General features: G+C 43.5%; 1 long non-coding RNA gene across 3 annotated transcripts in view; it reads right to left on the minus strand.

The window, feature by feature from the left end:
• Positions 1-16,900, minus strand: part of LOC144688550 (uncharacterized) — a 213,787-nt gene that overhangs the window by 123,084 nt on the left and 73,803 nt on the right. For 2 of the 3 annotated variants that reach the window (XR_013578434.1, XR_013578436.1), the window contains exon 2: positions 16,517-16,600. The exons of the other annotated variant lie outside the window; for it this stretch is intronic. This is a non-coding gene — a long non-coding RNA (uncharacterized LOC144688550). The remainder of the gene's footprint in view (positions 1-16,516; positions 16,601-16,900) is intronic. 3 annotated transcript variants of the gene reach the window in all.

The raw sequence follows: 16,900 nt of genomic DNA on the forward strand, positions 1-16,900 counted from the left end.
TCTGCCTGACTTGGGTAAGGGACAGACAGGTTGTTTTAATTGATTGTAAAACATGTTTTGCTTGACTGCATAAGGGGCAGGTTTTGTTTAATGTGCTTACATTTAGAGAATCTTGCACTCATTTTTTTTATTTTTCAATAAATTAACCTGACAGTTACTGCAGGGCAGGCTAGCAAAGTGGAGGTTTAGACAGCAAAAATATGGGCTCCAGCCTGACCTCAGTTTGATTGAGTTGAGTGTGTACCACAGTTAGGTGCATGAGTGTTTTATATTTATTTATTTTTGGAGGAGTGGTTAATCTCCAATAAACTTATAATACATTTCCAATGTATACCTTTACACCTACGCAACTTACACATTATACAAGGACTGAAAAATAAGCAAATGGCAAGAACCACCCTCAGTATGAGTAATAACAGTAAGATTGGTGATAATAATGATGAATCTACAGGCAGCAATAGGACTTAGATTGCAGCAAGTCAACATTTTTTAAAAACTGCACCTTTCCATTAAAGCCATCTTTGCTTTCCTGTACGCAGCCATAAGTTAAAACATATCAATATTACTAAGGTATTTTGCTTGATGTTAAAGAAACACTTTTTGTTTAATTATTTCAAGGTGTAACTTTAGTGTAAGAAAAGCAAAATGTTACGGATGATGGAAATCTGAAATAAAAACAAAGTGCTGAAAAAATTCAGCAGGGTTGGTTGTATCTGTGGAGAGAGAAACAGAGTAAACATTTTGAATCCAATATGATTCTTATTCTGAACTCTGTTAACTGTTAACTCTGTTCTTTTAACTCTGTTTCTCTCTCTATAGGTGCTACAGTTTGAGCTGCTGAGTTTTTCCAGTACTTTCTGTTTTTATTTAGTGTGACAATTTGCCTCCCTCCGCACACATACTTGTGGATTTTGCTGTGAAAATAATAGTAAGGCTAACAAGACTCACCATTATTTTTGAGCAGATTAGATGGCAATTTCCAGCAAGTGCACATATATAGATAAATGGGAAAATCCAGAGGATGCTACACAAGGTACATTCCTCCATTTACTTCCCATAAATGGCATCTAGCAGCCTTACTCATCTTTCAAATGTATAGAACAGTGCAAAATTCTGCACTTAGACCATAAGACATAGGAGCAGAAATTACGCCATTCGGCCCATCGAGTCTGCTCCGCCATTCAATCATGGCTGATAAGTTTCTCAACCCCATTCTCCCGCCTTCTCCCTGTAACCTTTAATCCCCTTACCAATCAAGAACCTATCTATCTCGGTCTTAAATACACTCAATGACCTGGCCTCCACAGCCTTCTGTGGCAATGAATTCCATAGATTCACCACTCTCTGGCTAAAGAAGTTTCTCCTCATCTCTGTTCTAAAAGGTCTTCCCTTTACTCTGAGGCTATGCCCTCGGGTCCTAGTGTCGCCTACTAATGGAAACATCTTCCCCAGGTCCACTCTATCCAGGCCTTTCAGTATTCTGTAAGTTTCAATCAGATCCCCCCTCATCCTTCTAAACTCCATCGAGTATAGACCCAGAGTTCTCAAACGTTCCTCATATGTTAAGCCTTTCATCCCTGGGATCGTTCTCGTGAACCTCCTCTGGACCCTCTCCAGGGCCAGCATATCCTTCCTGAGATACGGGGCCCAAAATTGCTCACAATATTCTAAATGTGGTCTGACCAGAGCCTTATAAAGCCTCAGCAGCACATCCCTGCTTTTATATTCTAGTCCTCTCGAAATAAATGCCAACATTGCATTTGCCTTCCTAACTTCCGACTCAACCTGCAAGTTAACCTTAAGAGAATCCTGGATTAGGACTCCCAAATCCCTTTGCACTCCAGATTTCTGAATTATCTCCCCATTTAGAAAATAGTCTATGCCTCTATTCTTCCTACCAAAGTGCATGACCTCACACTCACACTTCCCCACGTTGTATTCCATCTGCCACTTCTTTGCCCATTCTCCTAACCTGTCCAAATCCTTCTGCAGTCTCCCCGCCTCCTCAATACTACCTGTCCCTCCACCTATCTTTGTATCATCTGCAAACTTAGCCAGAATGCCCTCAGTTCCTTCATCTAGATCATTAATGTATAAAGTGAAAAGTTGTGGTCCTAACACTGACCCCTGCGGAACTCCACCAGTCACTAGCCGCCATCCTGAGAAGGACCCCCTTATCCCCACTCTCTGCCTCCTGCCAGACAGCCAATCTTCTATCCATTCTAGTACCTTGCCTCTAACACCATGGGCTCTTATCTTACTGAGCAGCCTCCTGTGCGGCACCTTGTTAAAGGCCTTCTGGAAGTCCAAGTAGATGACATCCATTGGCTCTCCTTTGTCTAACCTACTCGTTACCTCCTCGAAGAATTCTAACAGATTTGTCAGGCATGACCTCCCCTTGATGAAACCATGCTGACTTTGCCCTATTTTACCATGCACTTCCAAGTATTCTGAAATCTCATCCTTAATAATAGACTCTAAAATCTTACCAATGACCGAGGTCAGACTAATCGGCCTGTAATTTCCCGTCTTTTGCCTCACTCCCTTCTTAAACAGGGGGGTTACATTAGCGATTTTCCAGTCCTCTGGGACCCTCCCTGACTCGAGTATTTCCTGAAAGATCACCACTAACGCCTCCACTATCTCTTCAGCTATCTCCTTCAGAACTCTGGGATGTAATCCATCTGGTCCAGGTGATTTATCCACCTTCAGACCTTTCAGTTTTCCTAGCACCTTCTCCTTGGTAATGGCCACCATACTCACCTCTGCCCCTGACTCTCTTTAACTTTGGGGATGTTACTCGTGTCTTCCACCGTGAAGACTGACGCAAAGTACCTATTCAGTTCCTCCGCCATTTCTTTGATCATCACTACTACTTCTCCAGCATAATTTTCCAGTGGCCCAATGTCCACTTTAGCCTCTCTCTTACCCTTTATATATCTAAAAAACTCTTGCAATCTTCTTTTATATTACTGGCTAGTTTACCCTCATATTTAATCTTCTCCCTCCTTATTTCTTTTTTAGTTGTCCTCTGTTGGTCTTTGTAGGCTTCCCAATCCCCTGGTTTCCCATTGCTCTTCGCCGCATTGTATACTTTCTCTTTAGCTTTTATGTTGTCCCTGACTTCTCTTGTCAGCCATGGTTGCCTCGTCCTCCCTTTAGTATGCTTCTTCTTCCTAGGGATGAATTTTTGCTGTGTCTCCCAAATTACTCCCAGAAACTCCTGCCATTGCTGTTCCACTGTCTTTCCTGCTAGGCTCATCTCCCAGTCAATTCTGGCCAGCTCCTCCCTCATGCCTCTGTAGTTGCCTTTATTCAACTGTAATACTGTTACATCTGATTCCAGCTTTTTCCTCTCAAATTGCAGGGTAAATTCTATCATATTATGGTCACTTCCTCCTAAGGGTTCCTTCACTTTAAGCTCCCTTATCAAATCTGCCTCATTACACATCACTATATCTAGAATTGCCTGTTCCCTAGTGGGCTCCACCACAAGCTGCTCCAAAAAGCCATCTCGTAGACATTCCACAAATTCCTTTTCTTGGGATCCACTACCAACCTGATTTTTCCAGTCTACCTGCATATTGAAATCTCCCATGATGACTGTAACCTTGCCTTTCTTACATGCCATTTATATCTCCCGGTGTATCTTGTGCCCCACATCCTGACTACTGTTCGGAGGCCTGTACATATGTACATACCATTATGGTTTTTTTACCTTTGCGGTTCCTCAACTCTACCCACACAGATTCTACATCATCTGACCCTACGTCATTTCTTGCTATCGATTTAATTTCATTTCTTACTAACAAAGCAACCCCACCCCCTCTGCCAACCTGCCTATCTTTTCGATAGGATGTATATCCTTGGATATTTAGCTCCCAGTCCTGATCCCCTTGCAGCCATGTCTCCGTGATGCCCACCACATCATACCTGCCAATTTCAATCTGCGCCACAAGCTCATTTATCTTATTTCGTATATTGCGTGCATTCAGATTCAACACCTTCAGTCCAGTATTTCCCGTCCCCTTTCTCATTGTCGTCTCTTTATCTGATGTGCTTGAAGTTAAATTCTTAGGCCTTTCCAAACACTCTGTCCTATTTTGTGTTCTGGAGACTTTAATAGCCTCTCCTGGGCTCTCCTTTCTTTTCAGTTTTTTCATAATTTTCCATGAAGTTGAATCCAACCCCCCACACGCCAACCTGCTGCTTTGTTTCCCATTGGTCATACTTCTTGGAGTTTTACCCTCCCCTTCCCCCCACTTTCTAGTTTAAAGTACTGTTGACCACTCTATTTACCCTTTTCACTAGAACATTGGTCCCAGATCGGTTCAGGTGGAGACCGTCCCAGTGGTACAGGTCCCTCCTGTTTCAATACTGATGCCAGTGCCCCGGGAAATGGAACCCCTCTTTCCCGCACCACTACTTTAGTCACGTGTTTACTTCCCTGATTCTCGCGTCCCTATGCCAATTTGCACGTGGCTCGGGTAGTAATCCGGAGATTATAACCCTTGAGGACCTGTTCTTTAATTTAGTTCCTAGTTCCTGATAATCCTCAAACAGGTCCTCTTTCCTAGTCTTACCTATATTATTTGTCCCGACATGGACCACAACAACTGGATCCTCCACCTCCCTCTCCAATATCCTTTCAAGCCGGTCAGGGATGTCCCTCACCCTGGCACCAGGCAGGCAACATACCATGCGGGACTCTCAATCCTGCTTACAAAGGATGCTATCAATTCCCCTAATTATAGAATCCCCTACAACTACCACTTGTCTTTTTGCTCCCCCCTCTTGAATGGCCTCCTGTGCCACGGTGCAGTGGTCAGCTGGCTCATCCTCCCTACAGCCCTGTTCCTCATCCACACAGGGAGCAAGTACCTTGTACCTGCTGGACAAGGTCATGAGCTGAGGCTTCTCTGTTCCTGAACACAGGATCCCTCTACCTGCCTCACTTGGAGTCACACCCTGCTGACCCTGACCACTGACCGAATTTGAGGTACTTAATCTACTGTGTGTGACCGCCTCCTGAAACAAAGCGCCCAGGTAACTCTCCCCCTCCCGTATGTGCCGCAGCGTCTGGAGCTTGGGCTCCAGCTCATCAATTCTGAGCCGGAGTTCCTCCAGCAACCAACACTTGCTGCAGATGTGGTCACTGCAGCTCACAATGGGATCTGCCAGCTCCCACATCATACAGCTACAGCACATCACCTGCCCAGCCATCTCGATTTAGATAATTAATTTATTAATTAGCTTTGCAGTGTTTTTTTTTTCAAATTTGGTGCAGATTTCCTACCAACCAATCAGGTCACAGCTTCCCAGTGATGTCACTTTTTCAGTTTTGGCTTCAGTTACTCTGTGCCCCGAGGTCACTGCTCCGGTGCTCCTCCCTCCGAGTCTGCTCCCTGGAGACAAGGCCGCGAATCCCCGAGGTAAGCTAGGTTTATATCCGGTGCTCCTCCCTCCGAGTCTGCTCCCAGGATTTACTCACCAATCAGCTGCTTTTTCTTTAAAATCCACTTTCAGAAGAGTTTCCCTCGCAGGTCTGGTGCACTCCTGAAGGCACTGCCTCTTCCTCTGTCTCTTTTTTTTTAGGTTTGAGGAGGAGGGAGGGGTGGAAACACTACAGCAATATAATGTTTGAAGCTATTCCATTCTTTGACTGTGAGTCCTCCTCGATTCCCTCCTGAGTCACGGTGTCTGCGGTGACTTCTCCCAGAATGCTTCAGTCACTTCTCACTAGCGCCCTCTGTTGGATGTCATAGATTTGGAATAATTTCGCCACAGACAGTTATGCATTGTCCACTCCAGTATAAATCCCTTTCAACAGCATGGTAAGTTTTAATTACTGCCAAGCAGCCTCTTTGGCACTGAAAATTAACTTTTACAAATGTGTAGTCTCATTCATTCAGATTTTTAATTGTTGTTGGATTTTTTAAATTTGATTTTTTTTCTTTCTTTTACAATTCAATTTGTCTTTCCCTTTCTTTACTTCATATTCTGTACCTGAATTGGCATTTAATTAAATATTCCAACGGCCATTAAGAGGAGCCAATGGTGTAGTGGTTTTGTTGCTGGACTAGTAATCCAGGGACCTGGGTTTGAATCTCATCATGGCAGATGGTGGAATTTGAATTCAATAAAAATGTGGAATTAAAAGTCTAATGATGACTATGAAGCTATTGTTGATTTTTGTTGTAAAAATCCATCTAGTTCGCTAATGTCCTTTAGGGAAGGAAATCTGCTGTCCTTACGTAGTCTGGCCTACATGTGACTCCAGACCCACAGCAAAAAACTCTTAAATGCCCTTTGAACAAGGGCAATTAGGGATGGGCAATAAATGTTGGCCTAGCCAGTGATGCTCACATCCCATAAATAAATAAATATAAAATAAAAACAGCAAATGACTGGAAATACTCAGTAGGATACACAGTACCTGTGGAGAGAGAAACAGAGCTAACATTTCAGGTCTGTGACCTTTCATGAAAACTGGGAAATGCTTTTAAGGTTTTAAGCAGCTAAAATGGGAGAGGGTAGAAAAAGATCAAGAGGAAGGATCAGTGAGAGGGTTGAAGTTAGGAGAGATTAAATAACTAAATGGTTGATTGTGCAGGGCCAAAAGGGGTGGGAATGGGATAAGAATCATAGAACACTACAGCACAGAAAACAGACCATTCGGCCCTTCTAGTCTGTACCGAAATATTATTCCGCTAGTCCCATTGACCTGCACCTAGTCCATAACCCTCCAGACCTCTCCCATCCATGTATCTATCCAATTTATTCTTAAAACTTAAGAGTGAGCCCGCATTTACCACGTCAGATGGTAGCTCGTTCCACATTCTCACCACTCTCTGAGTGAAGAAGTTCCCCCTAATGTTCCCCCTAAACCTTTCCCCTTTCACCCTAAAGCCATGTCCTCTCGTGTTTATCTCTCCTAATCTAAGTGGAAAGAGCCTACTCGCATTTACTCTGTCTATGCCCCTCATAATTTTGTAAACTTCTTTCAAATCTCCCCTCATTCTTCTACGCTCCATGGCATAAAGTCCTAACCTGTTTAATCTTTCCCTGTAACTCAACTCCTTAAGACCCGGCAACATCCTAGTAAATCTTCTCTGTACTCTCTCAATCTTACTGATATCCTTCCTGTAGTCAGGCAACCAGAACAGCACACAATACTCCAGAAACAAAATATGTTTCAAACAATGAAACAAAATATGTCTACCAGAGATATTAATTACAGGATGGCAAACAGCTGCTGTCCAAAACCAAAAACAAGAGTAAGACCGAAACATGCGAAGAGTAGGGAACAAAATGGGGGAAGAGATTTTGGTTTGAAATTGTTGAACACAATGTTGCATCTGGTAGGCTGTAAAGTGCCTAATCGAAAGATGATGTGCTGTTCTTTGAGCTTGTGTTGAGCTTTTCTGGAACACCATAGGAGGCCAAGGACAGAGAGGTCAGCATGAGAGTAAGACAGAGAATTAAAATGGCAGGTGACTGCAAATGCAGGCTAATTCCTGTGGATTAAACAGAGCAGACCACATTGTAAGTAGCAAACAAAGTAAAGTAAATTGAATAAAGTAAAGTAAATCACCATTTCAACAATGTTTGGGGCCTTGGACGGTGAAGACAGTAGAGGTAAAAGGGCAGATATTGCATCTCCTGCACTTGCGTGGAAAAGTGCTATGGGAAGGGGATGGGATCTTGGAGGTGATTGAGGAGTAGTCCAAGATGTTGCGGAGTGAATGGTTCCCACAGAATGCTGACAGGGCGGGCAGGGGAAAATGTGTTTGCTGGTAGCATCATGCTGAAGTTGGCAAAAATGGCGGAAGATGGTCCATTGAATTCAGAGGCTGGTGGGGTGGCATATGAGGACAAGAGGGACTCAATTGTGGTTCTGGGGGAGAGGGAAAGGAATGAGAGAAAAAGTGCCAGAAATAGGAAGGACATGGTTGAGGGCCTTGTTAACCATGGTGGTGGGTGAGGAGGGGGACGGCATGAGGAATCCTCTGCTGAGGAAAACGGAAGACACATCAGAAGTGTTAGCATGGAGGTTTGTATTATCAGGACAAATGCCACAGAGAAGCAGAAACAGGGAGAATGGGATGGAGTCCTCAGAGGAAGCTGGATGTGAGAAAGCATATTAAGGTGGCTGTGGGAGTCAGTGGGTTCATAATGAATATTTGTTGACAACCTATCTCCAGAAATGGAAACAGAGAGGTTAGGGAAGGGAAGAATTGAAGATGGACCATGTGAAGCTGAGGGAAGGATAGAAATTGGAGAAAAAAATTGATGAAATTTTCTAGTTCAGGTCAAGAGCTGCAAACGGCACTGATTTTAATATACTAGAAAAAGCATGATATTTTTTGGTTCAGACTCTGCACTGCTCTTTAATGATTCTTCAATCTGATTGATTAAGAAGATATACAGTCGATTGACTTATTTATACAGATCCCAGATCTTCCCTAGTGGGCACCATGCCATTTGGAGATGTGACAGACAGCAAATTGCCATGCAAAAATCCATGGGCAAGTGCAAGTCGAATAAATTATTGGTGCCATTGGTTTACCACTTAGAACAAAATCTGGCCAAGATCTTTTAGATTCACCTCCAACAGTCCAAGGGAGTTAACTCTTGACTATATGATCATGCAAAATGGGTAATAGCAAATTGGTAGCTTGCTCTATATCTCCCCCAATTTTTACTTCCATTGAAGTGAAGAATGAGTATAATAGATTAAAAATACAGATTTTGATGAGATAAAAACTGGATTTGACATAACTATTCGAGAGGAAAATAGAATAATATTGGACATTGTTTTGAACTAGTGGGCTACTATTGGGATCTGACAGGGATTGCTGGGCTGAAAACACTTGGGTCATCCATCACAATTCATGTGTTATGGACACCGAGGAACTGTCACTGCAGCTCCATGCTGTTGCAGCCTTTGTATGGACAGGTCACCTACTGTTCTGCCCTCCCTGTGAGGATGCAGCAACACTCCCCGCTAAATCCAGGAACTCACCACAGCATCTCCAAAAAACACTCCAGAGTACTTCCAGAAACTTTGCACAAGTTCTTCAAAATCACTTTACTTACAAGTTGGTGTCTAGCTCCATAAGGACCTCTAGTGCTGGGCCCCTCTTGCAGCTGAACACTTGGTGAATTATGACCGCATTTGTTGAATGAGCCTGCGTGGTACAAATTTGGAAATAGAACCTCATATCAGCCACTAAGGTTCTGTGACAGAATGATTGCACCAGTTCAACCTGTGCATGTGCCCTCTCAACCTGAGGTGCAGCATGGGTTGCACCAGCAGCAGGTCATGTGGTTTCTGTTATGCTATCTCCAGCAGTGTTACAAATTCAAATTTCATGCTCTATGTATCTACTATTCACTGTTTTCATCCCATAATTTACTGATAGAACCACTGCCAGTGTCAGTGAAACTTTCTCTTGCTACAAGGTTAAGAGGAAAACTAGCTTCATCTAGATTTGTGTAACAAAGGTAACTGCAGGCACGACCTCAGGCTAACATAAAAGACAGCACCACAGAACAGTGCTCCAATAGCATTGTACTGGAGCGTATGCCTGGATTACATACTCAAGGTTCTGAACATAGGCTTGCTTCCTTAGCCTTATGATGCAGCAATGAGAGTGCTACCAATGAATCAATATGACATAAATAGCAGAGTTGCAGATTACATGTATAATCACTCCTATTATTATAAGCAGCATGTCTCCTGGCTTACAGCGAACGGTGCTACGGGAGATCTGATAGTTTGCTTTTAATCTACTCAGAAGTGCTGGTGTTGAAAGAAATTTACTAAAATTTCAGTGGCCAAGAGATGTCATTGAAAATTGATTTGAGATTGATAAAAATGTTTTCTAGGATCAATGTTCTGTCTATATAGGTTGGATATTACACTCCCCCGCTGGTGGTATAAAGGTGCGGGGACACGTTAAATTCAGCGGGTGGCCTGCCTGGCACCTACCCACCCACACCTGCCCCCACTGCACTTTTACCTCCATATGGGTTACCGGAGACGGCCCGGCCACCAGTAGGCCAATTGGGGTCCATAAGTGGGAATTAATTCAGTATGGCACCTGGTGAGACTGCCAAACACATACCCAAATCCCAATCCAACACTGTTCACCTTTGTCCCAGGGTGCTGGAGAGCTGCCAGCCTCTTATTGACCATTAAATGGTTGTGGGATGGACGGTGTTTCCCCTTGGTGAGCTCCCCTCGACCTTTTAGCCAAGAGGGGGAGGGGGGATGGGAGGGGAATCTGGAAAATTGTATAATACAGCCCTGTATTACAGTAGATACACCACCTTAGTGACTTTAGTTTTCAAATTATGAGTAGCCTAGATAGAGTGAATAGAAAGAAGCTATTTCCCTTAGCAGAGAGGGCAATATACGAGGGCATAGCCATATAGTAATTGTGAGTAGAAGTCAATTTAATATGGATTTGGGAAATTCAGTTTTTAACTTATGTTTCTGACTGATGTATCTTCAAAAGATTGTTAAAGATGTATTTGTGACAGGCTTCTTCTCAGTCGACAGTCATTTTGAGAACAACAATGAGACTATCGCAACACATTACTGTAAAAATGAATGGCCAAGGTTAAATTTACATTGGGAGGTAATTCAGGGGATTGTCATTTGGTAGTACAAAACTTGAGTATTGCTGAAAAAAGAGACACATTTTTGTCTTGCACTCAATACCAATACCAATATAGGGAGATAAATTGCAAAAAACTGCGGATGCTGGAAATCCAAAACAAAAACAAAAATACCTGGAAAAACTCAGCAGGTCTGGCAGCATCTACAGAGAGGAGCACAGTTAATGTTTCAAGTCTGAATGACCCTTCAACAGAACGGGTCATTCGGACTCGAAACGTTAACTGTGCTCCTATCTGAAGATGCTGCCAGACCTGCTGAGTTTTTCCAGGTATTTTTGTTTTTGTATAGGGAGATAAATTGTTGTTTCCCCCATGCTGGTATTCTTACGAAATGTCCTGAGAGTGCAAGATGAAATGCTTCGGCATGTCTCTTAATTCGAGGGAATGTTTTGTTGTTTTAACAAAGTGTGTAGTTCACTATAAATATACTCTTTGCTGTTAATACTTTTCAGCAAGCTGTTTACTAGAAAAAAGGAAATAAGTTGCATTTTTATAGCACCTTTCACAATCTCTTGATAGCCAATTCAGTACTTGCCAAGTGTTACGGACAGGAAGGGTATTTATTTAAACAGCGCTAATCTCTCCTCTCACCACCCTCTGTAAACAGAAAGCTGTTTTGATTTGTTTTCCCCTTTATAAGCAGTGGCGTATTCTACGGATAAGCCCTCAGCAAACACGAGATAGGATGAGCTCAAAGGGTTAGTTTATTTGCACTCAAAACATGGAAAGGAGGGTTGCAACGTCACCCCCGCACATTCATACAGTAAAAAGAGTGATAGAGAGAAGATTTTACCACACAGAGACCACAGGGGAAATGAATATTGTGTCACGTGGGTTCCAGGGTCTAGAATCAAAGTCTAATGAGGTATTCCTTCACGGAGGATGGCAGACTGAAAACTGATGCTATATACTTCACTTTTCCAGTGGCATTGATTTCAAAGATGAAGTAAGATAAGATGTGCCCCTAGCCAAGCTGTTCTAATACAGTTACAACACTGACACCTAACCAGCAATGTGGAAAATTGCCCAGGTATTGTCCAAAAAGCAGGACAAATCCAACCCGGCCAATTACCACCCCATCAGTCTACTCTCGAGTGATGGAAGGGTCATCAACAGTGCTATCAAGCAGCACTTGCTTAACAATAATCTGCTCACTGACACTCAGTTTGGGTTCTGCCTGGGTAACTCAGCTTCTAATCTCATTACGGCCTTGGTTCAAACATAGACAAAAGAGCTGAACTCCAGAGGTGAGGTGAGAGTGGCTGCCCTTGACAACAAGGCTGCATATGACCAAATGTGGCATCAAGAAGCCCTAGAAAAACTGGAATCAGTGGAAATCAGGGGAAACCTCTCCACTGATTGGAATCATATCTAGCACAAAGGAAGATGGTTACGTTGTTGGAGGTCAATCATCTCAGTCCCAGGACATTGTTGCAGAAGTTCCCATCTTCATCTTTACCTTCAGCTGCTTCATCAATGACCTTCCTTCTGTGATAATGTCAGAAGTGGGGATGTTCGCTGATGATTGCGTAATGTTCAGTGCCATTCGCGACTCCTCAGATACTGAAGCACTCCATGTCCAAAAGTATCAAGACCTGGACAATATCCAGGCTTAGGCTATCAAGTAACATTCGCGCCATACAAGTGCCAGGCAATGACCATCTCCAACAAGAGAGAGTCTAACCATTGTCCCTTTACATTCAATGGCATTACCATCAGTGAATCCCCCACTATCAATATCCTGGGGGTTACCATTGATCAGGAACTGAACTGGACCAACCATATAAATACTGTGGCTACAAAAGCAGGTCAAATGCTTGGAATCATGTGATGAATAACTCACCCCGACTGAGTGTGATGGAATACTCTCCTCTTGCCTGGATGAGTGCAGCTCCCACAACACTCAAGAAGCTTGACACCATCCAGGACAAAGCAGTCCGCTTGATTGGCACCACATCCACAAACATTCACTCCCTCCACCACTGTCGCACAGTAGCAGCTACCATCTACAAGGTGCACTGCAGGAACTCACCAAGGCTCCTTAGACAGCACCTTCCAAACCCACGACCACTACCACCTAGAAGGACAAGGGCAGCAGAGATATGGGAACACCACCATCTGAAAGTATCCCTCCAAGCCACACACCATCCTGACTTGGAAATATATCGCCATTCCTTCACTGTCGCTGGTTTTGATCCTGGAACTCCCTTCCTAACAGCACTATAGATGTACCAACACCACATGGACTGCTGCAGTCCAAGAAGGCAGCTCACCAGCAGCTTCTCAAGGTCAATTAGGGATGGGCAATAAATGCTGGCCTAGCCAGTGATGCCCACATCCTATAAACGAATATAAAAAACATTATACAACCAGAACTATCATTGTAGATTCAGAAATAATCTTGGCCTCAATATTAAATTATGCTGTTTCTTCATTGATCACTTGATTGGTCACTGAATATATTCAAGGCTGAGTTAAACAGATTGTTGATCAACAAGGGAGCCAAGGGTTATGGGCTGAAGATAGCAAAGTGAAGTTAAAACCACAATCAGATCAGCCATGACCTTATTGAATGGCCTACTCTTATATTTCATTTTCTTGTGTTCTTCTGTTCTTGTGGTTGCTTACTGGGAACCGATTAATTTTGCATTGTTTTGTAATATAAATCTAGGGCTGGTTTACATTCTGAAGGTGGTCTCCCCACATCCCACTGTAAAGTTCAGGGGCAAGCCCACCTCCCCTTAGCTAGCTTACTCCACTTTAATGTTTTTGAGCGATGGCCATCTTCTGACCATCTTCAGGAGTATGCCCCGTCTCATAGAACTACCAGTAGCTCTGTGCCACACCTGGAATGTGTCACTGCTGAATTGCAGGAGGCCTGGGTGGAAGAAGAACCACGGATGCCCCCAAACCCAGATAAACCCAGAATGTTGCCAGGGCAAGGTTGGCAGGCCATGGTGTGTGGGGTGGGCCCAGGGTGGTTGGTCATGGTGAGGGGGATGGGGTGGGGAGCAGGGAAGGTCAGGGATGAGGGTGGACACGGGGAGGCAAAGCTGTAGGCGAGGGCATCTAATTGGCATGTGTCCTGGAAGGAGGACACTGCCTCCCTACCACCTCTGCCCTCCCACCTCCTCTCCCCACAGCAGTCCTCAAGGTTAACCCTGCTGGGCTACACATTGGGTGCAGACCTCTCCTGCCACCGGTTAAATCAGAGTGGTGTTGGATGAGGCTCTTAATTGGTTAGCAGCCAACCCGGCACCTCCCCCATTGCCCATAAAATCAGGGCGGGGCAGGCAGGCCATCTACAGCATGATGCCCTAATTTATGGGTCTCCCATCTGTTTTCCCACCCACAGATGGCCTGTAAAATTAAGCCCCTGGAGTTTAGAATGGATCCGACTCTGGAGCAAAAATAATCCAGAATTCCTGGAGAAGATGTGAATTGAATGTTACCATTGTCATGGATGTTGTAATAGGCATATTACAACAATGGAAATGCATTTTAATAAATTACTGTTTAGAATGTGGAGCTGTTTAAAGTTACCATGAGAGTGATATAGGTGTAGAAATGCAAGGTCCATTGTCCATGTTTAATTTCTGTAATTACTACATCCTGTCCAATTTTTGCTCAAATATTATTCAAACTTTATTGCAGTTGTCTATTTGCTAATGCCCTCAATTCTGGATTGACAAACAGAACAGTTAGTTGATACATCATTTAAGAAACAAAAAGCATTGGAAAGGGATGGTACAGTTTTAGAATCACACTCCAAAATAAACATTTCAGTATGGTGACTCTAATACAGGTCTAAATGTAATTTAAATATAAATCAAGCTTTTTAGTTAAGACACAGTGAAGATTACAAACTATAAAAAGTTTAATGAATTGTATTTAATCTGTGAACCACTAATTTTTTGTATTTTAAATTTAATCCTCAGTGTGTAGCAGTCAGTGTTACTAAACTCAACTGACCTCCACTTCTCCTTTGAGAGCTGTAAAGCCCTTTGCCGCTTTGATACTAGCTTTGGCTCCCAGTATTTTCTAAAATGTTTCCTACATTTGGATAAACTTATTTGCAGGATAAATTAATCCCACATGGGCATATGGAGCTTTAATCTTTCTGACTAATTATTTCACTTCAGAGCAGAATAGCTGTGAAGGCTGCACTGAGTCTAACACTGCCTTTAGTATTTCTCATAGGTTCCTCACCCCTCATTGGCAATTGTTTAGAGCTGGACTTACATCAACAACACTATTAAGAAACCCATAAGAATCCTTAGAGAAACAAAAGCACTAAATGTTGGAAGCCCACAGCAGGTCAGTCTGCTGGAGAGACCAGGCTTGCAAATGTTTTAGGTACAGACCATTCTTCAGAACTCAACATAAAAGGCAGGCTCAGAAGGGGCAAGGGGAGATGTGTTTAATAAAAAAAGAACAGACAAACCCAGAAAGGAAAATGATGACAAGTGGAAGGACTAGCAGATCATCTCTATCAAGAAATAGGCAGACGCACTAAGGTGTAAGGAAACAAATGATGTAGAAATAGCTAAGGAAGTGAGAGACCTGGGAAATGCAAGACAACGAGAGAGTTAGAAAACAAGGAAACCCAACAGTCAAAAATGGAATTACAGATAAATTACTGTTTTACACGGAAGGATTCTTGGGCCAGGTGAGGGTCCAGGGAAATGGTAGCTAGAAGTAGAGGTGGTGGAACAGTGTACCAGGGATGTCACAGAGGGGACAGAACCTCTGAAGAAGCAGAAGAGAGAAGGGTAGAGTAAGATCCATTTGGTGCTGTGGTCAAGTTGTCGGCAACATAAATGCTGGAAAGTGATCTGATGAATTTGGAGGTTGGTGGGTTGGAAGATGAAGGCCAGAAGACTGTAACAGTCACTGACAGGAGATTGGGTGGGGCGGGGGTGGTAGTCAGAATCTTTAGAGAAAGTCTTTCTCCTACTCTTTGCTATTATTTGAGGTTATTCTGCAGTTTTGTGATAATAGCCCAGTTTGGAAGAAAGCTGTAACTTGTTTAATTTAGTAATCTTATAACCAACACATGCATTGGGAAAGTGCCAGCTTGGGTTCAACAAGTTGCAAAAGCAAAATACTGCACATGCTGGAAATATGAAATAGAAACAGAAGATGCTGGAAATGCTCAGCAGGTCAAACAGTGTCTGTGAAGAGAGAACCAGAGTTAATGCACCATACCTTCCAATGCCAACAGCAAGGAATGTTTAGACTTCCTCCGCTGTTGCATTTTAGGAGACATCTGAGGTCCTGACACATGCACTTGCATGGCAATTCCCTGGGGAGTTTAAACTTCTGAAGGGCAGATTTGCACTGCCTGGGACACTATGAGAATGTCTCCAACACTGACCTCAGGGTCAGAGACTTGGGCTAGATGCATGATACTTACCCGGATACGTACCCCAGTATTATCCCGCTGTTCAATTTCTGGTGTAACTCAGTGATTAACAGAATAACCCTACATCCCCAAGTTCCCCCACAACTCCCCTAATGATTTGACTACTCAGTCCCCTAGACCACGCTACCCGCCTCCCTGACCTGACTACCCAAACCCCCTGAACTGACTAGCCACCCCTGATGCCCCACGATCTGATTACCCACCTCCCTTGTCCCAACTATCCACCCATTGACCTCCCAGCCTGACTACCCACCCCTTCAACCCAACTTCTCACCCCCACTCACCCGCTTGCTCAGCCCCTCACCCACCAACACATCCACCCACTCACTCACTCCACTACAACCCTTATAACATTTAAAAACTTCCTTGAACATGGCAGCTGATTTGTAAATAGGGAGCGTGTACCTCTCCACTGCTCCTCTTCACCAGGGCCCAACGTGGATGGCTGCGCTGAAACATTGCTGATGCAATTGGGAGAGGAAGATCCAGCTGCAAGGATGCAAAAGGGGAAGGTCATCGTTATCTTTGCCATCATCAGCGATATCCTCAGCAATCAGAAGATCTGGGCCAGTGCTTCAAGTTGATGATCTTTCATCAGATGAAAATGTGAAAGGTCATTGACCTGAAGTGTAAACTCTGTTTCTCTGTCCACAGTTGCTGCCTGATCTGCTGGGTATTTCCAGCATTTTCTGTTTTTATTGAACAAGTTGCAAATGACTGCCCATCTCCACTTTAACAGTAAAATGTTAGCACCTGGATTTTCTGCAACACTTCTCAGCCTCATAGCAC

Source organism: Cetorhinus maximus, chromosome 13 (genome assembly GCF_964194155.1).
Source record: "Cetorhinus maximus chromosome 13, sCetMax3.hap1.1, whole genome shotgun sequence".
NCBI lineage: Eukaryota > Metazoa > Chordata > Chondrichthyes > Lamniformes > Cetorhinidae > Cetorhinus > Cetorhinus maximus.